Source organism: Physeter macrocephalus, chromosome 4, assembly GCF_002837175.3.
Source record: "Physeter macrocephalus isolate SW-GA chromosome 4, ASM283717v5, whole genome shotgun sequence".
Classification (NCBI taxonomy): domain Eukaryota; kingdom Metazoa; phylum Chordata; class Mammalia; order Artiodactyla; family Physeteridae; genus Physeter; species Physeter macrocephalus.
Genome location: NC_041217.1, coordinates 61,922,029 through 61,946,907, shown reverse-complemented (window position 1 = coordinate 61,946,907; position 24,879 = coordinate 61,922,029). Strand labels below are relative to the sequence as shown.

The 24,879-nt window shown below is 35.2% G+C and overlaps 1 protein-coding gene across 7 annotated transcripts in view; it reads left to right on the top strand.

Moving 5' to 3' along the window:
• NME7 (NME/NM23 family member 7) overlaps window positions 1-24,879 on the top strand; it is a 267,494-nt gene that overhangs the window by 88,056 nt on the left and 154,559 nt on the right. The window lies entirely within an intron of this gene.

Sequence of the window (24,879 nt, the reverse complement as noted above, 5' to 3'; positions counted from 1 at the left end):
ATCATCCTTAAAAAACTAGAATATACTAAATAATAGATGAATGAATGGATTTTTTAAAATTTCATTTTCTAAATATTATATGGGTTTAAATAATTTTTAGTCTTCAAAGATTAAAACTATATTTCATATACCCATATTTGATATATAACAGTAGAGGCATATGAGTTAAAATATAAGAAATTTTTGTTAAATCTAATCAGATGGCAGAATACTTTATTTAAACTTTGACATTTCAAGGCATTTTTTCCTTGTTTCTTTTTAAACCTCAATTTTAGGGATGCTTTAAAACCATTATGAAATGTGTAATTAACCCAATTCAGCTTAAACTGTGGTTACAATTAAATATAGTTTGAAGTTTCATGTTGAATTTATTATTAGCTTTACTTGGCCCCCTTTCAATTGCTGGTTTATGTTTCTTTTTCTATAATGATCTGATTTCCTGGTATATTTAATTTCACCTGTGGTCTAGAAGAAGAGATTTTTAAAAAAGGAGTTATGAAGAGAGCAGCTGAAATGGAACAGGGAATGTTATCTTCTGTTGATTGTCCACTTCCCCAAAGAAGGCCTGAATGGCTTGTTGACTAAGCAAGACTGAGTTTACTGCCTACTACAGTAAGGAGATCACACCTGGATGGAGTCTTTAGTGGACTTCACAATGGAGAGGTCATGGGCAGATATTGTAGAATTTCAGGTGTGACCTTGAGATGTGTAAGGTGGGTCTGTCAATGCGGTGATACGATTGAAATGGGGCAAAATTTATGATATAATAGTTTAGAATTAGTAGAAACAGTGAGGCAAGGATTTTAACCAAGTCTTAAAAGTATGCAACTGTTTGATGAGTGAGTTATTTGCACAGCTGAGGGAATATTGTGAAAAGGGAACTGTTTGAATAGACTATTGTTGAGATAAATGGACTTTTGGGAGGTTCCTGAAGTGAACAATGAAGTTATTTAATGATTTACAGCTTTATCTTTGTGGGTCATAATTTCTTGGCACAAATGATAATGTCATGTGGATGTAGGCGGCCTTAATTCTTAGTCCTTTAGTTAATTTACATGGATGCGGTGATTCACTTCTAACTTCTGAGAGAGCTAGAAAAAAAAAGAGTAGTTTGTGGAATAGATGGTGGAAGAAAATAATAGGATATACTAGGGTATTTGCAGTCTTTTTACATATGTAGATTGAAATATATTTTGTCATTTGGGGACTCAGGTTTTAAAAGGGAAGAAAAACAAGGTGAATTTTTCTGTTTTTTTTCTAATTCAAAAATTATGCAATGTGTTTGTTTTTGATGTCCTTAGTATTATTTATATGTAGTTCATTTAATTCCATTGATAAAATGAATTATTTTTACTCTGAAATCAGGCTGTGTAGGTTTGTATTCTGGCTCCGCTACTTACTAGCCATGAGGATATTGGATAAATTACTTAACCTATTTGTACCTTGTTTCCACATCTATTAGATGAGAATAATAGTATGCCTTCTTCACAAGGTAATTGTAAGGTTTAAATGCACTTAATGTAATAGTTAGCTGACTAAATGATTAAATGTAGAGATTAATGTCCTAAGCAGTGCCCAGCACTTACTTAAGTGCTACATAAGTGTTAGACATTATTACTATTATGATTACTGCTCTATTACTACTACCACTACTACTAATATCATTATCTTTTAATTTTTAACTAAAGGTGAATGACTCTTTAGAAGCAAAGCAATAGTTTAAAATACTAACAAAATCCATCATTCACAGAAAGAAAGAAAATCCCTATTAGTGTGTAAGGAACAAAATACTTTATTTTTCTTAAAGTTTGGGTCTAACTTAATCCCATGAAGTAGGATCATTGCTTCCATTTAGTCAATTCAGCAGCTATCACCAATTACATATTCTGATCGTCCATTACGGTTGGCATCTGGGAGAGCTGCTTTTGCACTTGTAATGGCCAAAAAATTAGCCTTTTGAAGTATTAGAACCCTGAAGTTTTGTTGGAAATTTTCCTTCCTTATAATGGATTTCTGCATTAAACGATTTTACTGCATTTTAGTTTCCTCCTCAGTAAAATGAGTCACGATGGTTTAAAAAGTTTCCTCTCAGCCTTTAAACCCAGATATTCTATTATTCTGTGAAACTGTATTGAAAATTCTTATAAAAGAAAGTTATATTCTGTATCTCAATGTTGTGTTTTGGCTGTAACATTTCTATTTTCACGGAGGCTATTTCAAAGCAATTTTAGATGTTTTAAAGATATATAGAGACAGTTTGGGGGTTGTCTGTTTACATTTAACTAAATAGGAAGCAAATTATTTATTAGAATATTAGCCAGTTTGTAAATTTAATGCCACAATGGTCTCTGATACACTAACTGAAACAGGACTAAATCTTCAGCAAGATCATATTTATCAAGTTCCTCACTTTTAAAAATTGAGCTATTCTTACTCAGAACCTCTTTCAGAGTCTTAATTTCTACCCTGAATGGTAGTTTTGATGCTAGGTAGGCCAAGAGCCCTAGAAGAGACAGTCCACCCTGTGGAACCCCCCTGAATTTGGGCCGATTGAATTGGTTAAGTTCCCAGCTTTTTTGTATTGGATTTCTTTCAAGTAATTCAGCTTCTGGGATACTGTGGAAGAGCCGTGATATTTTTTGGTGTAGAGAGATTGGATTTACATATGATTTGACTTACATGTAGAATCTAAAAAATAAATAAACAAACAAAAGAGAAACAGACTCATAGATTCAGAGAACAAACTGGTGGTTGCCAGAGGGGAGGGGCATAAGGGTATGAGCAAAATAGGTGAAGGGGATTAAAAGGTACAAATTTATAGCTATAAAATAAATAAGTCAGGAGGTTGTAATGTACATGTAGGGAATATAGTCAGTAATACTGTAACAGCTTTGTATGGTGACGGATGATAACTGGTTTTATTTTGGTGATTATTTCATAATGTCGAATTGATGTACACCTGAAACTAATATAGATTGTATGTTAATTATAAATAAAGAGATTGGATTTAACATTGTAAATCTAACTCAATTTCAGTAAAAATTCTTGGAGTGGCCCAGTTTTGCTTAGAATGTCACAGTTTTGGAGTTTTGTGATTGTTTTATTCTATCTGAAGGAGTTGAAGCTAATTTATAACAGTTGCACCAAGTACATTGAACTACATATAAGACCCTGATTTTTTATGGAACTTAGCATGCATTTTGAAACGCAAAATTATAGGCAGTAAAAATATCTAATGAATTTGCAAGTTGTGGGAACTTTAAATGAAATCACTAATTTATTGACTTAAAAGGAATCTCAAGAGTTCTGTTCTACAAAAGAATCCCAATCTTCAGGAAGGATTACATGTAATGGTCCTAACGAAGTAGTGGCGCATTATGCTACTGAAAAAAGTTTTTAGAAATAATGACAGTTTACCTGTTAATATGTTCCAACGTCTAATAACCCTTAGAGGAAAATGAGAGTCCCTAGGATTGTCAGTTTTAATGACTTGACTGAGGGCAGAGTGGAAGAAGGTCTCCTCAAATCTTGTTAATGAGACTGTTAGAAAGGACTTTTCTTAAGTATAGAACAACAATAAAAAATTTTATTACTAATTGCAATTCTCATATATGGAGTGATAAGTACTTTACATGAATTATTTAATTCTTAAAACTATAAGGGTAGGTACTATTTGAAACATATGCCACAGAGGAGGAAACCTAGGCAGTGAGATGTTAAGTAACTTGCTCAAAGTCACACAGCTCTTAAGTGGTGGGGTTGGGATTTGCGCCAAGTTTGTCTTCGTTTTATCACATTATACCATTCTTCATTCATACATTGTCACTTAGACTCTATAAATCCCCATCATCAAGTTTGATTATTAACCCCATTTTACAGATGTGGAATCTAAGAATTAGAAGGGATAGGTAACATCTTGAAATCCAGGGCTATTTGATTCTACAGCTGGAATTATTTGTGCCATTCCATGAATATTGAGGTCAATTGATTGTGGAAAGATGTTCTTGATAGGTATGAAGGGTGATTTTAATAACTTAAAAATACCTTAAAAAATCTTAACATACTTATAGTTTAAGATGGGACCTGGATAAATGACTGCTGTTCTGGCCAAGGTAATGGCAGTTAAGAGATGAATAACAAATTCTTGAGAATTGTAAATTTAGAATACTTCCTTAGGACTTTTCCAGTTAAATGGGAATAATGCTTTTTATATTTTTAAAGATGTTTAATTTGACTAAAACAGTTCTTGTTTCTTTTATCCTATTTTTATATTTCAAGAATCTCCTTTTCCTAGGTGTAATTTATTTTCATTTGTCTCAGGTTACTCTGTCCCTTGCTCCTGCACTCCAGCACCACTGCCTGCCTTTCAGTTCTCTAATACCCCTTGTTCCTTCTCTCCTGAGGCCCTTTTTACATGCTCTTCCCTTTGCCTGGGATGTGCATCCCCTCCTCCTTCCCCCACCCCCCAAAATGTCATTTTTCTCAGAGAAACCCTAAGTGACATGTTCTCTTGGCTTGCTCTGCTTTTCTTTTATAGCCCTTAGTACACTTTGCTATTATATATTGTATAATTAGTATGTATGTGTGTATATGTATATAGCTACAATGCATAATATATATTAATTTTTGAATGATCATTGTCTTTTTCCTCTACTAGATTACAGACTGATTACAGGAACAGTATTTGTTTCATTGTCATACTTTAAAAAATATTTTGTACTCCTCATAATTTTTCTTTTAGCCCATGTGTTATTTAGGAGTCTTTAGTGTCTGAACATTGTCAGAGAATATGGTCTCTATGATGGATATTTCTTTGAAATTTGTTGATGTCCTTTGTGACTTAACTCATGGCTCATTAAAAAAAAAATTCCAGTGTGTGTTTGAAAAGAAGGATATTGTTGCATCGCTCTCCCTTTATATGTAAATAGCTATTGATTCAAACCTGTTGTCCAAACTGAAATTTTTTTTTTGTCTGTTTGGATAATCAGCTTCTGAAAAAAACTTTGTTAAATTCTTCCACATTAAAATTATCTATTATTATGAATTTGTCATTTCTCCCTTTAATTTGGACTGCTTTTGCTTTGTATATCCTGAGGCTTTGTTGTGTGTGACTATCTTTTTGCTCCGTACACTAGTCTTACATTAGTTCCAGTAATTGTTTTTTGTTGTTTACCTTAAAGGGAGGCATGTCTTTTTCCAATTTTTTTTAGCCTTTTGCTTATAATATATATATATTATAATCATTATGACTGAATTTTGTTTCATCCCTATTTAAGAAATTTTTGCTTTTTCAATCCAATCTAGTAGTCTTAGAATAGTTGAATTTAACCCTTCGCCATTTATTGTGATAAATGATTTGGATTTCTTTATCTTTCTTAAAGTTTTTTTTCATTCTTTTCCCCTGCTCTTAACCCCCCACCCCTTTCCACCTTCTGTTGGATGGACAAATTTTTCTTTATTGCCCTCTTTCTCTTTTGTTTATCTGCTAGTTTGAAAGTCCTAGATCAGGGGATCAGCAGATTATAGCCATTGGGCTAAGTCGGGCCCTCTGCCAGGTTTTATAAATAAAGTTTTACTGGAACACAGCCATACTCATTTATGTATTATCTATGACTGCTTTTATTGCTACAATAGTAGGGTTGAGTAGTTGTGACAGATACAGTAAAACTTGAAAAGCCTAAAACATTAACTGTCTGACCCTTTACAGAAAAAGTTTCCTGACCTCTGTTATAGAGTGTATATTTTTAAATTGGTTCTGCCTAAATTTTAGCATATGTACTTAACTCTAAATTTTATTAATAAAACTTAAACTTGTTCACTGTGTCCAAATTTTTCCAAAGACGAAGCCTTTAGAATGCTTAAGCAGCCACTGAAATCTTCTTTTCCCATCTTCCAAGTTATTGGTGTATGTTCTTCTTTTTAAATTTTAAATAACTTTATTGATGTATAATTTGCATAACATAAAATGCACACATTTTAATTGTACATTTCTGGCACTGTAATACAGTGTCTAAAACTCTCAGAGTTAAGAAGTCCTTCTTAATGGATAAACTTGGTCCTGGATGATGTCTCCTTGCAGACATTTAGAGGATGAGTAGTTTTGATTGTTTGAATGTTACTATGTGAAAGCAGGAGGATTGAATAGATTTATTCCAGGCTCAATTGTGTGCCTTTTTGATTATAGTTTGTTTTTTTTTAATCAATGACAAAGCAATGAGAAATCACTGTGTCTTTTATTGTTGGAAGACAGGGCTTGCTCTTCACACCTGACTGGAATAAAGAAACATCTGTTGCTAGGCAGCCAAAGCACTAGCACCTAGCAACTGTGATGTGTGCATCAGGAATCTTAGGCTCTCTTCAGAGCCTAGTGAAGTGTAGTACAAGCAGAAGCTCTATCTATACTCAAATGTCTGAATTAGAAGAAACAAGAATATAGATAAAAGAATGGCAGAGAGTTCAGTGAAAAGCCTACTGTACCTGGCAAGGATGATCATAGTATATAATGTTTGGAATGACTGTTATAATTCTATGGCTTGACACTAATTATGTGGCCTTGAAGACATTTCTTGACCTCCTAAAGCTTCATTTTTTTGATCTGCAAAATGGAGGTGACAGAACCTACGTCATAAATAAGTTAATACATGTGATGCACTTGGAATAATTTGCATAGTAAGTATACAATAAAGTGTTAGCTATTAACAGTAGCAGTTTTAGAGATTATATCACATGACACATTTTTAAAAAACCTGAAGTAGTTGTGTTTTAGTTATCTATTGCTTTATAACAACCATCACCAAACTTAGTTCCTTAAAAACGGTTTCTCACAATTCTGCGTATTACCTGGGCTCCATTGGGAATTCTCCTGTGGTATACCTGGGGTCACTTGGGTGGCTTCATTCAGCTGGGAGCTGTGCTGGAACTGAAATGTACAAGATAGTTTCTCATCCTTCAGAGACATTTTCCACATGGCATCTCACCATTCAGTAGTCTATCCTAAGCTTCTTTATGGCATGGTTACTGGCTTCCAAAAGGAGCATTCCAAGACAATCTTCATTGTGCAAGTGCTAATCAAGCCTCTGCTTGCATCATGCCTTAATGTCCCAAAGGCTAAGTCTAGTCATGTGACCAAATCATTATGAGAGGAATTACACAAAGGCATGAATACCAGGGATCATGATTCACTGGGGACCGCCAATGTAGCAGTTTCCCTCAAGTGGTATAAAGCATCCTAAGACCTTAACACAGTAGGAATGTGGTACTCGAACCCAAACCAGTGGTGGTGTGTAATTGTATGCTAGACAGTGCTTCTCAAACTTTAGTGTGCACCAGAACCACTTGGGGGACTTTTAAAATGCATATATCTCGGCCCTAACTTCAGAACTTAGTTTAGTAAGTCTGGACTAGAGCCCAGAAATAAGTATTTAAATAGTCTCCCTAGGTTGTCCTGATGAACACCTAATGTCCACTTTGAGAACCATTTATCAGAAATTTTGCAGATAGGGAACACCCTGCATTTCCTCTGGTGATCTGCTTTTATCAGAGGCTGGCCTTAGGAAATTTTATACCAAGTGGAAGATTCCTAGCTTGTTCTCTGTGGCAGGTTAATAGCAACCATGGGGAAGGTTAAGGAAGAGTCATCTTTTGGTTTTCAGTTATTCGTATGACTCTACAGGGGTAGTTCCCTGTGCTAGATTTCAGGTTGGTGAGAATTTCTTGGAGTGATGGAAAATTTGGGTATCCAGGGCACTCTGCTTTACCAAAGTAGCATCTCAAATACTTGTTTATTTCTATTTAGCAGTTGTTTAACAAAAATAACAGAAAAGTTTATCTGTGGCTAGGCAGTCCTTAGATTGACATTTCTCTCTAGTGAGATTGGAATGCAACCCATTTTCATTGAAAGAGCGCTAGAAGAAGTGTAACATTAAGGAAAGTGACTTCTAAGATCTTTCAGAGTCTTAGTGTAGTTGCAAACTTTCATAACTTTAGGACTATAAATGCAACAAACTTAATAAATATCATTTACAAAATTAATTTAAATTTCTTTTATAGTTATTCTATTTTTTGTATTTTGAATAACAAAGTTTATGTTTTGCTAAATATTTTAAAAAGAAATTTATATAATTAACTTTCAAATCATATTTTATTATACATTTGTAGCATTTATACTTCTAAGTTACTGCACTAAGACTTGTGGGACATCCTGTATGTATATTACTTGAGGGATGATGTTTATTGGCAGGAGGATTATTTTATTTGAAAATAAGTTGGAAACTTCATTTTCCCATTCCTTTTTTCCAACTTTTTTGTATATTAGGATTCAGGAGTCACCTTTCAGGGAATGATGTTATTGAAGCAACTTGACACATTTGCCTTTGAGATATTGATCTGTTGACCTGTTAGATTCTAGATATGCACAGAGTCTTTGAGGAGGAACAGGATCAATGCAAGGTTAAATGCAGAACTTGGATGACAAAATACCACTCCCCTTGCTTATTTTTCACATATATGACTATTAGAGGACCATGTAATTTTAGATGTCATAACTAATGCTGAGCATAGCTAGAAATGGTCTAGGCTTGAGGAAAACCTGTCTCAAAGAGTTTGCAAAGACAGTGTCTTCCCATTCTTCTGCCTTGGAGGAATCTCTGGTACTGGTTTATGTATCTCCTCCTAACTCCTCCTCTGCAGAAATGCCCATGTAATTGCACAATGACAGAAGGAAGACAGGACTTCCTTCCACTAGGCTGTGGTTCTGCTCTTCTGGCTGATTCCTTCCTCCAGCCCAGGAGCTGGACCCATCTCTGTGGAGCTGGGGTCCGGGGATTCAGGCCACATCGTATTACTTTATCAGGAAATATTTTAAAAATGAAAAGCCACATGATCTCGTGTGGTAAGACTTTGAAAGATGATTCATGTTACGTGATGGATTATAAATGCTGAAATTCTGACAATATGATTACAGTTGATTCTTATGAGGAAGAAAAAAGGCACATATCTAAAGAAAAATGGTACCTTACAAAGGTGGAAAGCTTGGGTTTCCAAATGACATGTTAAAAGACGGGAGCAGTAGATACTTATGAAAAAATGCTGAAGGCACATTATCGCTGTAATTACTTTTTGAGTTGTTTAATAAGTGGTACCCTGCTTTTCTACATATTCACACATCTCTCCTACTCTAGAAAGTCTGTGGTTCAAAGGTCTTGCTTATTTTGGTGGTTAGTTCATTTGTAACCTATTACCACCTTACAGCGACTATACCTCTGTGTACGGTGGCTTGTGTGTGCCAAGTGGGAAGTTATTTCTCCACAGCCATTTTCATAGTGGTCATCATGGAATAGCTTAGTTATCAAAGGACTGGTTTGCAATGTCTCTTCAGGATAATCTTAAGGATATTTTTTCATTATTGAAGTATAGTTGATTTACAGTGTTGTGTTAGTTTCTAGTGTACAGCAATGTGGTTCAGTTTTATATATATATAAATATGTATATATATAAAAATATGTATATAATTAAGGATTTTAGTTTAAGCAGATTGGAGAGAGCTCTGATGTGCTTGAAGTGTATCTTGAGATTTTTGGTATTGATTTATGCCCAGATTCTCTACTCTTTATTTTTATTCTTTAGAGTATCCTGGATTTGAGGGCAGGCAAACTTTAAGCCAGATCTTACTTAAGCATTAGGCTGACTCAGAAGATGAAATTTCCGGTATGAGTTTTATGGTGTTTGGCTTTGTATGATGATAGTTTTCATTTAACCTGATTGCTATTAGTTAATGTGATTCAAAACACATGCCTCAAATTCTTAACAAGTATAGTGTGAGGATAAATTGGGTAATATATATAAAACCAATTTGAGATCTTTAGGAAAAGTCATCACTCTTAAGAAAAAGATCTTACATTGATACATAATTAAAGTTGAATGTTTTCTTTAGGAACTATGTTCTTCAGGCATTGAAAATACCAGAATGCTCCTTTTAAGGAATAGACATCAAAGAGATACAGAGGTGGGTCATGCTGAGTTTTAGCCAGGAATTTGTCTTAGTAACATTTATTGGAATTTCTCTTGTATTAACAGAAGTAATATGCATTACAGAAAATATAGGAATACAGAAAAATATTTGTTTTAAAAATCACTTCTACCATTCAGAGATTCTGTTTACAATGTGGTATGTTCTTCCTTCTCTGTCAAACAGCTGAACACAACAATATGGATGAATTTCACAATCTTGAAGTTGAACAAAATAAGACATAGAAAGTTAGGAGCCATATGATGCTATTCATAAGTTTAAATATAGGTAAAAGTCAACTACGTTTTTCAAGAATGCATATGTAGGTAGTAAAGAAAAAAGAAATACATGGAAAAGGTTATTCCAAAGTCAGGTAGTCTCTGAGAGGAGAGGCACACCCAGAGGGCTTCTAGGGTTCTGGCAATGTTCTGATTTTTTTTTTTTTTTGACCTGAGTGGAGGTTACCATATATGTTCACTTTAATATTATAAAACTGAGCATATCTGTTATATATTTTATATATATAACATAAAACATATACATTTTATATTTTACAGTAAATATTTAGAAATTGCACAAGGCATAGAATAGATGGTATAGTATGTTCTTATTTCCTTAAAAACAAAAAGGCCATATCCATATATTTTTACATATGTTGAATATTTCTAGAGGAATATATAAGAAATTACTGACAGTGATTTCCCCTAAGAAGAAAGACTGAGATTCTGGGATGGGAGGGAGATTTACTTTCACCATATACCCTTTTACTTCCATTTTGCATGTTTTCCGATGAAGAATGCTCTTAAAAATTATGTGAGAGAGGGTAGGGGAAATTAAGACCAAGAAGTCAAAACTTGAGAATTTAATACCTTTATGACTTCCTTTTTTTTTTTTTTTCGCGGTACGTGGGTCACTCACTGTTGTGGCCTCTCCCGTTACGGGGCACAGGCTCCAGATGTGCAGGCTCAGCGGCCATGGCTCACGGGCCCAGCCGCTCCACGGCATGTGGGATCCTCCCAGACCGGGGCACGAACCCGTGTCCCCTACATTGGCAGGCGGACTCTCAACCACTACGCCACCAGGGAAGCCCATGACTTCCTTTTTAAGATGATGCAGGTTTGGAGTAGAGGGATTAAGGAAGAATTGGACTGAAAATTAAAATCATAAGTTTTTCAGATAACATTCCCCTTTTTCATGGCCAGGAGAATGGTTATTGTGATATTCTGTTGTCCTCAGAGATCTTGCTCCCAGTCATGGTCTCGAACTTTAGTAAGCATCCATATCACTGCATCCGGATTGTTAAAATACAGATTCCTGGGCTATACCTTCAGAGTGTCTGACTCGGTACATCTGCATTTCTAATAAGTTCCCAGGTCAGGACAATGCTGCTTATGCAGGGATAACATTTTAAGAACCACTGCATGGCAAAGCTGCCCCCTACATAAGGTCATGCTGGAAAATAGAACAAAAATGGAGGCCCATACCCAGTGCATATAGTATGTGCTTCCAGCAGATGAGGAGTAAGAGTTATATAAAATTTGTGGCCCGTGTTGTGGCATTACGTCTGTTTTTAAGCCTGTGAGTGGCAATGTAGGTCTTGCCAGCTGAGGAAATCAGAGCCATTTAAAATCAACAGAAGGGGGGCTTCCCTGGTGGCGCAGTGGTTGCGCGTCCGCCTGCCGATGCAGGGGAACCGGGTTCGCCCGCAACGGGAGAGGCCGCAGCAGAGGGAGGCCCGCGTACCACAAAAAAAAAAAAAAAAAAAAGTGATTAAAAAAAAAAAAAAAAAAATCAACAAAAGAAACCATGTTCTTGTAGTAAGATGTCTAAATTTGTGATCTCCTTAACTGTGACTTTGGATAACTGGAATAAAGAAAATAAATGTTCATAATTTTGAAAATTGTGCAAAAGACAAGCTTTGAGAATCTTTTCTTTATACGTCTTAAAAAAAAGATACAAAACAACAGAACTAATTTTAGGAAAGGGAAAAGATTTACTTTGTTTTGTTCATGTTAGAGTTTATGGATCCATGGTTTTGATTTACTTTTTCAGTCTTTTTCATTGTGCTTGCCTATAAAACTAACAGATTTCCACTGATGAGTTATAACATGTATAGCACTTGTATAATTTATGAAAATCTCCTGCAAACATGAAGTCAACTTCCAGTGGGACTTGTGCTTACTCCACCCTCCAGAAGAGGGGCTGGCCTATTTTAAGATTAGGAAGGATCTCCCCCTACCTAGAAGCTGGCAGTATCCTGTGCTGTAAAAACATAACATTGCTTTGTGATTGTGTGATTAACTTGTTTTCCGTGGTAACCTGGCATTAACTTTGGGCTTCTGATGACCTATTTGCCTAATACTAAATTTTCAGTTTCTCCCCTGTCAACTTGGTACCCTATTATGTTTTTCTTGGACTGTCCTTGTTTTAAATCTGTGCTCTTATTTCAGCCATGCTAGCTGTTCTTGGCTTCCTTTGCAATGCTGAGCCCATCCTTGTCTTCCCAGTAAGGAGGGGTTATTGATGGCCTTTTCCTGGAGATTTTAGATCCTGTGGGTCTTCTCTGTTGCTCCTGCATTGGTGTGGAGCCTGCCTTTACTATTTTCTACTCACTTAATTATGTTATAATGAATTTTAATATACCAAGTTACCATATTGTGGGTACATCTGTAAAGCTATATTGGTTACTCTTTTTATTGCTTTGTAAGGAATTACAGATTGTAGTTGTTAGGACATTGGTAAGGAAAATGTGCATTTTAGATCTGGGTGTGTGGTGCAAGTGCAGAATCAGAAATGCTATTAGATGAATTAGGTCTATATTTTATAAGCCGACTTGCTACTGGAATAAATTATGATCAACTTATGAATTAATTTGAGATCCTTTAAGACTTAAGTGCCTTACTAGCTCTCAATTTAACAATTCTGAATCCAAACTCTCATCTGCAATTGATTTAATGTGATTCTACAATATTTTTGCTTACTAGCCAGCAAAAAATCATAACAGACATTTGAAGCCAAACTGATCTGTGGTTTTATCTTTTCATCAGATTAAAAATTACTGGAAGATTGTCAGTGAAGTGGTATTGCCTAGTAACATATTGCTGTCTAGGAAACAGATAGCTTTTCCACCTGACTTTTAGGCCTAAATTGATTTGTTATGCATGTTTGCTAGGATTAGTACTAAATTCATTCTGTTGAATTCAGTAATGCTTGTGATTTCTTTTGTATTTTGGCATTGAAAATTAAACTCTTAAACTCTTATAATCTCTAGCTTTAACTTGGCTTTATACTAATTACATTTTAAGGACACACCAGGCCTATTTTTTAGTTAAAATGTCTTTTATTTCATTAGATTTAAATTTTAAAAGAAATCAGATTTCTCCAATTTGATTACAATTGGTTATTAATATTAAACACAACATCTGTTTATGTATCAGTTTTGTTAGTTCATGCATTCTTGGCTGTATCAAGATTAAAGCTTTTCTTTCACATATCCTACCGAAGTAAAATGCAAGATTTCTTTTTGACACTTTTTTATCCACCATTTTTATATCTCACCCGCCCCTATTTAGTATCAGTATTGTGGAGCATATCATCCAGGTTGTGATGAGTTGTCTTGTACAACAGACTGGCTGCTTTTTTTTTTTTTAATTGGAGTACAGTTGATTTACAATGTTGTGTTAGTTTTAGGTGTACAGCAAAGTGAATCAGCCATACATATACATATATCCAGTTTCTTCTAGACTCCATTCCCATATAGGTCACTACAGAGAGCCAAATAAAGTTCCCTGTGTTATACAGTAGGTTCTCATTAGTTATCTTTTATATATAGTGGTGTGTATATGTCAATCCCAGTCTCCCAATTTATGTCTCCCCTCTTTCCTCCTTGGTAACCATTAGTTTGTTTTCTACATCTGTGACTCAATTTCTGTTTTGTACATAAGTTCATTTGTACCATTTTTTAAGATTCCACGTGTAAGTGATATCATATGATATTTGTCTTTCTCTGACTTCTCTGACAATCTCTAGGTCCATCCATGTTGCTGCAAATGGCATTATTTTATTATATATGTACCACATCTTCTTATCCATTCTTCTGTTGATGGACATAGTCCATGTCTTGGCTATTGTAAATAGTGCTGCAATGAACATTGGGGTGCGTGTATCTTTTTGAATTATGGTTTTCTCCAGGTATATGCCCAGGAGTGGGATTGCTGCATCATATGGTAGCTCTATTTTTAGTTTTTTAAGGAACCTCCTTACTGTTCTCCATAGTGGCTGTACCAATTTACATTCCCATCAATATCACCTCTCACCAGTCAGAACGCCATCATCAAAAAATCTACAAACAATAAATGCTGGAGAGGGTGTGGAGAAAAGGGAACTCTCCTATACTGGCTGCTTCTTTAATGTTGAGTTTTGTAAGTTGTTTTGCTCACCAAAATGTCCTTTTCATGGGCACTCATTTCTATGAATAAGGTCTTGTTTTCGTCTGTGTATGTTATTATTGCAAGGAGTAAGTTTAACATTCATAGTAAAGGTGTTTTTCAGGTTTTTCCACAGTATAAGGGTGGGTTCATTGGCTGCAAGGTTGCTTTCAAGTGTACAGTTTACTGTAGAGTATAGATATTATAATATCAAGGGAAAATATCACAACTCCAGGAAAGACCTTAACATCAGAATAAGTTATTTCTACAGAAATTTTTTTTGGTGGCAAAATTGAAACTACTAGATTATTAAATGTGAAAACCAATTTTCTCATAATTTTGAAGAATATTGTCCATTTACTTTGTTAACAACTTAACTTTGCTCTTAACTATTTTCTCTCTATAAAACAGTTTTCTAGAACTACTAACAAATAGTAAAATGATCAATTGTTTCCTTTCTTTTTTCCTTCAAATTTGTTAAGCTTCAAAATGGTAAGAAGGAAGGAAACCTTAAATTGAAAAATCAGTAAGTTGGGTGATGATCTTCTGAACAATCCAAAATTTACTAGATATAAATTCTATATTATTCTGTTACTGGTTTTACATTATATATTCAGAGATCAAAAAAGATAAGTAGCACACATAAATAAATGTATTTTTTGTATATTGTAGGAGAGGCAAACTCTTACACTCTTAGTTTTTTTGGCTGGGTGTGAGAATTAAATTGACATGAGACAGATAGATCAACAGGAGAAAAGCATACAAATTTATGTAATACAAGTTTTACATGGTACAGGAGCCTTCATAGGAAATGAAGACCCAAAGAAATAGAGAAAACCTACTTGCTTTTATATTAGGTTGAAAGAAAAGAGAGACAATTGTGCCTCTTGTGGAGAAGTGACTAAACTATGTGGGGAGATTAAAGGAAGATAAGAATTATTTTAACAAGGTCTGTTTGTATAGAATTCTCTTGATCGCAACTTCTTATCCTTAGTGATGAGAATGTTGCTTTCCTACTGGCATAGGGAGGACAACCCTCTTATGGGAATTTTATCTCACTTTTAAGAAAAGGAAGGAAAGTCAGTGTTTTTCTTGTGTTCACTGTCTTTCAAGTGCCTTAAGTCAAAATAGTATACCAGAGCAACATATTTTGGGGTGGTATGTTCTGAACTCTTTAATATACATGAATTATTTAACTGAATGATCTGTACAAACCAATTAAATATTTTGCCTATTTTATTGTAATCTAACAATCTTAGATCATTGGGAGCAAGCAGAACTGTGTTTAAAATTCAGTTCTGTTACTTACTAGCTATTTGGGCATGTTGTTTAACCTTTTAGTAGAGAAGGTAAACATCTATAAAATGAACATTATAATAGTACTTTCTTCATAGGGCTGTTCTGAGGATTGCAGGAATAATATGAGTAGCATGTACAATACACACGAGAGAGAAGACTAGCTGTTCTTCCTAAATTTGTTCTTCTACAGTGTAGACTTGTTTCTGATAAATGACTGTCCTGTCAGAGACTGTATTTCCTAACTTTCCTTGTACGGCCATGTCACTGGGTTTATTGGAAAGGCTATCTCTCTTTCATTGAATTGCTCTTGCACCTTTATTAAAAATCAGCAGGGCATATTCATTTTTGGTTTTCTCTTCTGTTCCATTGATCTATATGTGTGCCACTCTGCCAGTACTACACAGTCTTGATAACTATAGCTACATAATATGTCAGGAAATTGGGTAGATTGACTTCTCCTACCTTTTTTTGGAAATTGTTATTCTAGTTCCTTTATTTTTCCTTGTAATATTAAAAAAATCTTGTCTAGGGAGTTCCCTGGTGGCCTAGTGGTTAGGATTCTGGGCTTTCACTGCAGGGGCCTGGGTTCAGTTCCTGGTCAGGGAACTGAGATCCCACAAGCCATGCAGCATGGCCAAAAAAAAAAAAGAAAAAAGAAAATCTTGTCTATATTTACAAAATATCTTTCTGGGATTTTGATAGGAACTGTTCCAAACCCATTTATCAATTTGAGGACAACTGACATCTGTACTATGTTAATTTCCAAATCATGGACACTATATGACTCTCCATTTATTTAGGTCTTCCATCTAGCATTTTGTAAGTTTTCATATACAAGTCCTGTGCAAGTTCTGTTAGATTAACACCTAGTAATTTTTTTCTTTTTGAACTATTATAAATGGTATTATAGTTTTAATTTCAGTGTCCACTTATTTATTTCTAATATATAGATATATTTTTGTACGTTTATCTTATGTCCTGCAACCATGCTGAAATCTGTCATTAGTTCTAGAATATTTTTTGTAGTTTATTTTCTTTTTTTAGATAATTATGTCATATGCAAATGAAGAGATTTCTATTTCTTCCATTCTGATCTGCTTGCCCCTTCCCTTCCCATTTTCCTTTCCCTTTCCTTCCCCTCTCCCCTACCATCTCCTCCCCTTTCCTCACTTCCCTTCCTCTCACCTTCTCTTCTTCTTGCCTTATTGCAGGAACTTGAACTTCCAGCACTGTATTAAATAAGAGCAATGAGAATGGACATTCTTGTCTTTCATTGTTAGGCGTAATGTTAGCTGTAGTGGTTTTATTGTTGTTGTTTTGCTTTTGTTTTTGTAGATGCTCTTTATGTAGTTCAGGAAGTTCCCATCTATTCCTGTTTTCTTCTAAGAGTTTTGATCATGAATGGGTGTTGAATTTTTTTTGAATGTTTTTTCTGCATCAATTGATATGATTGTGTGATTTTTCTTCCTTAGCCTTTTAATATAGCAGATGACATTGGTATATATTTTTTTTCAACAACACTTGTTTTCCAAAAGAACTATAGTTCTTTTATATATTGCTGAGTTCTATTTGCTAATATTTTGTTAAGGATTTTGCATCTGTATTCATGAGGGTTATTGATGTGTGTTCTATTTTTGTACTCTGATTTTGATATTAAGGTAATACTAGTTTTATAAAATGAATTGGAATTATCCTATTTATATAAATTTATATTGCACTTTTTAAACCTAACATTGTATTTTGAATTTTTTCTGCACAATTAGATAATCTTTGAAAACATAATTTTAAAATCTGAATAATAGTCAGTTATAGGAATATACTTTTCTTTATCTTTTTCTTGTTTTATTATTTATAATTAAAAATTTTATTATTAATAATTCTGCGGTTAACATTTTTCTATATAAATCCTTGTGAACACCTAAGTTATCCTTAGAATAATTTCAAGAAATTCTTACATCAAATAAAAACATTTTAAAGTTTTTAATAAGTCCCAATTTATCCTCCAGAAAGAGGATAACAAATATTTCCACAGCTGCATGTCTATGAGAATATCTGCTTCATTATATTCTTTTTTTTAAAAAAATAAATTTATTTATTTATTTTTGGCTGCATTGGGTCTTCATTGCTGCGCGTAGGCTTTCTCTAGTTGCAGCGAGCGGGGGCTACTCTTTGTTGCAGTGCGTGGCGTCTCATTGTGGTGGCTTCTCTTGTTGCGGAGCAGGGGCTCTAGGCACGTGGGCTTCAGTAGTTGTGGCTTGTGGGCTCCAATGCACAGGCTCAGTAGTTGTGGTACATGGGCTTAGTTGCTCCGCGGCATGTGGGATCTTCCCGGACCAGGGCTCGAACCCGTGTCCCCTGCATTGGTAGGCAAATTCTCAACCACTGGACCACCAGGGAAGTCCCTATTTCAAAAATCTGATGTAATATATAATATAAAGTGTTATCTTGTCATTTTTCCCTTTGAGGGGTTTTTACAGGCAAACTTTCTGTTTCAAATTCTGCTTAAAGTTTTACATATTCCTTATGAATCTACAGAAATTGTTTCACTGATGCTCACGCTCATCTACTAAGACAGGGCTCAAGCACTCTACAAAGTTCACCTCAAATATTTCTAGGGGTTCGTAGTGGGAGACAGAGGCCTTGCTTTGTCAAGTGCTGTGTAAGGACCCCCTTCTTCCTTCTTTTCGTGCTCTGCTTCCCCTAATTTGTATCTCAATGTTTTCTAGGCACTGCTGGCTTAGACAACAGTGGCTTTCCTTCTCCTGAGAACTGGTGGGTTTGCCAGGCCCTGTTGTGCCTGTAGCTGGGTATTGCCCTGACCCTGTTATCTGCTTCTCATCAGTCATTGCAGCCATCTCATTTGGTGTGACCTGGGCACTAGCATTAGCCTCCTTGCAGTGTACCGGTGACACAATATTCTCTTTGAAACGAGACATATAAAATGCTTGCATTTTAACAGTACGGCTAAAAATTAAATTCGTGCTCATTCTATAAGCAAAGCTATGCATCCTAACTCAGGCTATTCTTGGCTCTAGTACTACTCTACTGCTGCTGTCATTAGCTAATAGTGCTGTTGTGTGCCCCTGGCTGTTCTAAGAATTTTACATATACAGACACCTTACATCCTCATAAAACCCCTATGAGGTAGGTATTACCATCTTTTACAAACGAGGAAAGAAACTGAGACCATAGAGAGGTTAGGCTGAGATAGGCAAAGGAGAAGGCTCTTCAGACTGGATTATTTACCAGCCCTTAAAGTCTGTGGCCTGGAGAGTAAATTGACATACTTGGTCCCTGGCCAGATATCTCATATGTTGTGATTGTTGATGGTCTTCCTCTCTGTGCCACACTGTGGGAGGTTTTACTCCTCTTTGGCAGCTGTAAAGAAAGAGAGAACAACTCGTTTTCAACTCTAGGTTATTATGAGCAATATAATCCTATTTCAACTCATAAGGGCTGCCTTTCAGTCTTAGTGGCCTTCTTTGCAGGAATGATGATAGGTAACAGAGCCAAATCAAGGCAGATATGTTAACATTGATTCATTTACCCTGACCAGATACAGGTCAGAGGGAGAAAAAAATGGATTCTCAAAAATGTATACTGTACTTCAATTTATGTATTTATTTAAAACTGGAAAAAAATCCCATCTTTTTATTGCCATTTTAAATTCAAGCCAGATTTTCACAGTAACTCTTGGGCGAAGCTTTTCCCAATCCCAAAGGCTCTCATAATGTTGCTGCATTCATACCTAAAAAAGCCTTAGACATTATATTAGCACCTCATTATACCTGCTTGGGTGACCTAGGGTACCTTATATGGTACCTGTGCATCCATCCTGGAGCATATAAGCCTGGTGCCCATTTGTTTTCTTCCAAGTGGTGCAAACCATGTTATGTTATGTGATTTAAATTGTGTGAAAACCTTTACTGTCCTTTTTATCTTATTGATACCAGTGAGTGTTAAAGTGCCTGTTTCATTCGATTGCCTTGCAATTTTGTTTCCATTATTTGGTGCAAGTCTATTTTTATTTAAACTGTTAAGTCTGCTATTTCTAAAAATACTGTTTGAACTTCAATCTACCTGAATATTTTATTGTCAGTTACTTTTCTTCCACTCTCCAACCATGATCATTTTATGAACTTTATAGACAGAAAGAGGGATCTTCTAATACCAGGTTTTGATCATTTGGCTATGCATAGGATTTTTTTCTGGGATATTTGCTGATTGTAATTCTTTTATCAGAATCAGCACCCCTCAGAATACCACAGCTTTCAAAATGTACTGTTTCTTCTTTCTCCACCCTTTCTTCTACAACCTTTCTTTCTCAGGGTACAGTGTGTCACCTCCTATATAAAAAATCCTACTTAAAAAGGGGGACTCAATGAGGACACTGTTGGTACAGCTGATTGAAACCCAACTTGAATTCCCTATTTGTCTCATTTTAGGGCTGGAAGAAGAATAGGGGTCGAGCCTAGGCTTAGGGAGACTTGTTCAACATCCTTGTTCTCTCTGGCTTTCACATGTGCTTCTCTTGACTATCAATTTCATGCTCACAGATTAGCTTTTAACAGCACCTTGAGAGAGAGGTTGGGTTTCCAGCAATGCAAGGCTCATATCCTTAGAAACACACTGGAAAGAACTTTTTTCTTTTCCCCCTGTTCTAGCTAAAAAAATTCCAGGGGGGCTTCCCTGGTGGCGCAGTGGTCGAGAGTCCACCTGCCGATGCAGGGGACACGGGTTCGTGCCCCGGTCTGTGAAGATCCCACATGCCGCGGAGCGGCTGGACCCATGAGCCATGGCAGCTGAGCCTGCACGTCTGGAGCCTGTGCTCCGCAACGGGAGAGGCCACAACAGTGAGAGGCCTGCATACTGCAAAAAAAAAAAAAAAATCCAGGGAAGGACTCTGATTGGCTTGTGCCAATTCTAGGCCCATTTCTGGGTGAATTATTTTGCCTAGGGAGCAGAGTGCTATGATTGACCTTGTTTAGGTCTGGTGTCCACCTTTTGACCATTGGCTGAGGCCCATGGTTATAGGGTCACATAAGAAGATGGCAACTCCCTTTCCAGTCAAATGGTTTAGTTTTCCTAAAATAGAATGAGGGCTCCTAATTCCAGGAGAAACAAGAGATTTTAGAAAGACAAAGTAATAGATGTCTGATATTGATGACTGGATACAGGGTGGCCACTTATTAAAAAGGCTTTAGAACAATTCAGGTAAAAGGTATCAGGATATGAACTGAGTATGTGAAAGAGTGGAGATGGAGAGGTGATTTGACATTCAAAACATTTAGGTAGCATTCATGGAGTTCTAAGCAAACTATTAAAAAACAAATTAACTATGCAAACACCAGCCAAATAAAATAAGCCATCTGCTTTGTTTGACCCTTTTGAACATGTTTGCTGTGGGGCATGCAATTTTACTTTTTCTTTTGCTACTTCATTTACATAGTTATTGTCATTTGTTCAGTCACCTGAACATTTTCAGTCTAGAACAAAGTAAAGGATTATGGTTATTGACACTTTGTCATTTCAGGCTGTTAAACACAGAAGAGGTTTCTTAAATGCCTCTCTGTCCTGCCTCTGCACATAACCAACTGAATATAAAATAAGCAGTATCCTTGACTCAGGTCTGACTGTTCTTGGCACAATGTCAGTGCTGCTTGGACTATAACTTTTATTGGTTTATTTGTGAATAGAATTATTCTGTTCAAATGTTACATCCCACAAGGTATAGTTTAATATTATAGATTTAGAATAGATATAGATTGTACATTTCTCTTTGTGTTGGTTAATGCATAGGGCTAAATACTACTTTCATATTTCGATCAGGATTCTTATGTAATCATGTAAAATATTTTTTTTATTATAATAAGACCTCTTTTAGGCATCCTTGAGATCAAATCTCATGAGTACTAAGAATTTATTTGCCTTTTAAAATATGTTGACATTTGGACTGATGGTGCAGAAGCAACGGTGGGTAAAACTGCTGGTGTCTTAGAACAAAGCAGGATAGTGGCAACAGACTGTACTAGTAGTGTGTTTTTAACCATCTTGCATTTGCAGAAAAAAAGCCACTTTCACTTAAGAGTGTCCTTGATGAAACAATAACAATTATTTTATTAATTTTTACCCTCAAGTCAAAATATTTTTAATATTCTGTGTGAAGAAATGGGAAGAATACATAAAGCACTTTTGATGCATACTGAAATATAATGCTATCTTTAGGAAAAGCACATGTACAGTTGTTTGAGTTGTGAGCTCAACTAAATGCCTTTTTCATAGAATAACATTTTTACTTGAAAGAATGACTCACAAACTGTGGTCATTCAGATATGGATATTTGGCTGGCATTTTCTTTAAAATAAGCCTATCATTTAAAAGAAAGGACAACTGACAGTAGTTGTTGCCCAAGAAAAAAATCCAAAAGAAGATAAAATTACAAATAAAAATTAGAGTTAGGAACTTGGAAAACTGTATGCACCACCTTGAACTCAACAGCTTTCCAATACTTAGATTATTCTGATGAAGTTGGTGGTATTTAACAAATGGGATTTTTTTTTTTTCTTTTGATGTGGTATAATAGAGAGTCAGCATTTGGAAGATCTGCATAACTCTGTGAACTGATGTTTTCCAAATGATCAGTGTGTATGATGTTATAAAATCATGCATGGATAAAAGATTTATACAAAGTACAAGATTGACCAGTGGATTTTAATGCAACAGGGTTAAAAAAAAAAGGTTGTTGGTAGAAGTTTGAAATTATATGTTGCAGTGAGCTTTTAAGAAACTACCACTTGTCAAGTGAAGAAGAATATATACAATTATATTAAAGGCTATTAAAATACTACACCATTTTCCAACTAAATATACTTTAAGCAAACAACACATAACAGCAGGTTGAAAGTTGAATGCAGCTGCTTTTCATTAAATTAGACATTAGAGATTTTGAAAAATGTAAAACAATATCTCTCTTCTCTGATTTTTTTATTGTTTTGGAAAATAGTCATTTTTCTCATAAAAATCATATTTATGTTAAAATGTAAATATTTTGTTATATTTAAGTTAATAAATATTTTAAAATTTGCTGTTTATAATACAACAAATATTTATCAATATAACCTATTTACATAAAAGTGTTTTAGAGTCTTTAATATTTTCTAAGAGCTAAGGCGTCCATGAGACCAAAATGTTTTGGGATCTTTTGGCCTATAGGATAAAATTCAAACCTCTGTATGTAGTCCAAAAGTCCTTCTATCAGTGGCTTCTACCACCTCTCCTATGATCTCTCCTGTCTCATTTCCCCTCATCAAAAGAACCATGTTGTTTTACCTCTCTGTACCTTTGCTCAGTGCTCTTTTTGCCATGAATATCCGTTTTCTTTTAGCTCTCTGTCTAAAGTACTGTCTCCCAATGCCTCTTGGGACATTTATCTATGTAATACTGTTTGCCATAAATTCTACTTTATTTGAAATTAATATAATCATTACAACTTTCTTATACTTATTGTTTGCATGGTATATCTTTTTCCATCCATTTACTTTCAGCCTACCTGTGTCTTCATATTTAAACTTGCTTTCTTATAGATATCATATAATTGGATCTTGTTTTATTAATCCATCTAAAATCTTGGCCTTTACTGATCTCATTTATGAGGGCTCCAGCCTCATGACTCGAGCACCTTCCAAAGGCCCTACCTCCTAATACCATCATATTGGGCTACATATGAAGTTGGTTGGCACACAAAAATTTAGATCATAGCAAGGGGGAAAAGGAGGCAAGCATTTAACCTGTTACGATTGCAGGTAAATGAAAGTGAAGATTAAATTCTAAGTAAGAGCTTGTGGTGGGGTAACTGAGACTGAGGGCATAAAGGTAACTGTTCAAAATACTTCAGGGCTTCAGAAGACACTGAGGAAAGAGTTAGAAGGTGGACTGATGGTGAGGGTGAGAGGAAAAATGGACCAAGTAGAAAGGAATAAATATATGGAAAAAGATATGAAAAACAGATTGCATATTGGAGGAGGGTGAGTCTATCCAGAGCTGGAATTGAAGCTTACACCAAGGAACCTACCTTTTTCTTTCCTTTTTGAAAGGCTACCTATATCATGAGTAAAATCACCTATATGTTTTTCTCATCAATTGCCTTTATCTTTTTACATTTACCTTGAATTCATTAGGATTAATGTTTGTATGTGGCATGAGGCCAGTATGAACTTTTTTTCTCAAACTGTTAAACCAAAAAATTAAATTTTTTCCCCTTCTCTAATTTTAATTACTCCTTTACAGTTTTCTGGTATTTTCTAATATGTATTTATCCTGTATTCTCCTGTTCAACATTTTCAGTGATTCATTTCTTTTGGCAGTGTTTCTTTTGAAGGAAAAATTTTCTCATGGATTCCCAGCGTTGACATAAAATATCTTAATTATAATGTAACTTAAATATGTCCAAATATACACCTAAATATAAACACTTGCACATAAAATTATATAACTAAAACAGTTTACAAATTCATTACAAACAAGACTATAAAATGGATAAAATTTAAGTTAACATTAATGTGACAAAAGATGTTTGCTGAAACTTAATAAGTAAGCTCAACATGAATATGGTACTAAGTGCTCTGAGTTTGGCACAGGCTTATTCTACTCTTTCTTTTAAAAATTAATTAATTAATTAATTAATTAATTAATTAGGTTGCACCGGGTCTTAGTTGCAGCAGGTCTGCTCCTTAGTTGTGGCATGCAAACTCTTAGTTGCAGCATGCATGTGGGATCTAGTTCCCTGACCAGGGATTGAACCCGGGCCCCCTGCATTGGGAGCTTGGAGTCTTAACCACTGCACCACCGGGCCTATTCTACTCTTGAAACTTCTGAGAAACCTTTGTTTCTACAGCATATTATGGTATCATTTGGCCTTCACTTGGTACAAACATATCATTTAAGAAATAGATCTGTCCTTGTCTTTTTTTTTTTTTTTCATCCCTCAGCCAGCTACAATTAAAATAACCTATTTGGCAGCAGTAAGATAGTAAATAAAAATGCACATTCGGGCACTGATACTACTTGGTTTTTTTGGGTTATTAGGTGAACATCAAGATGATCCAGAATATGGAGTGTGTGTGTGTGTGTGTGTGTGTGTGTGTATGT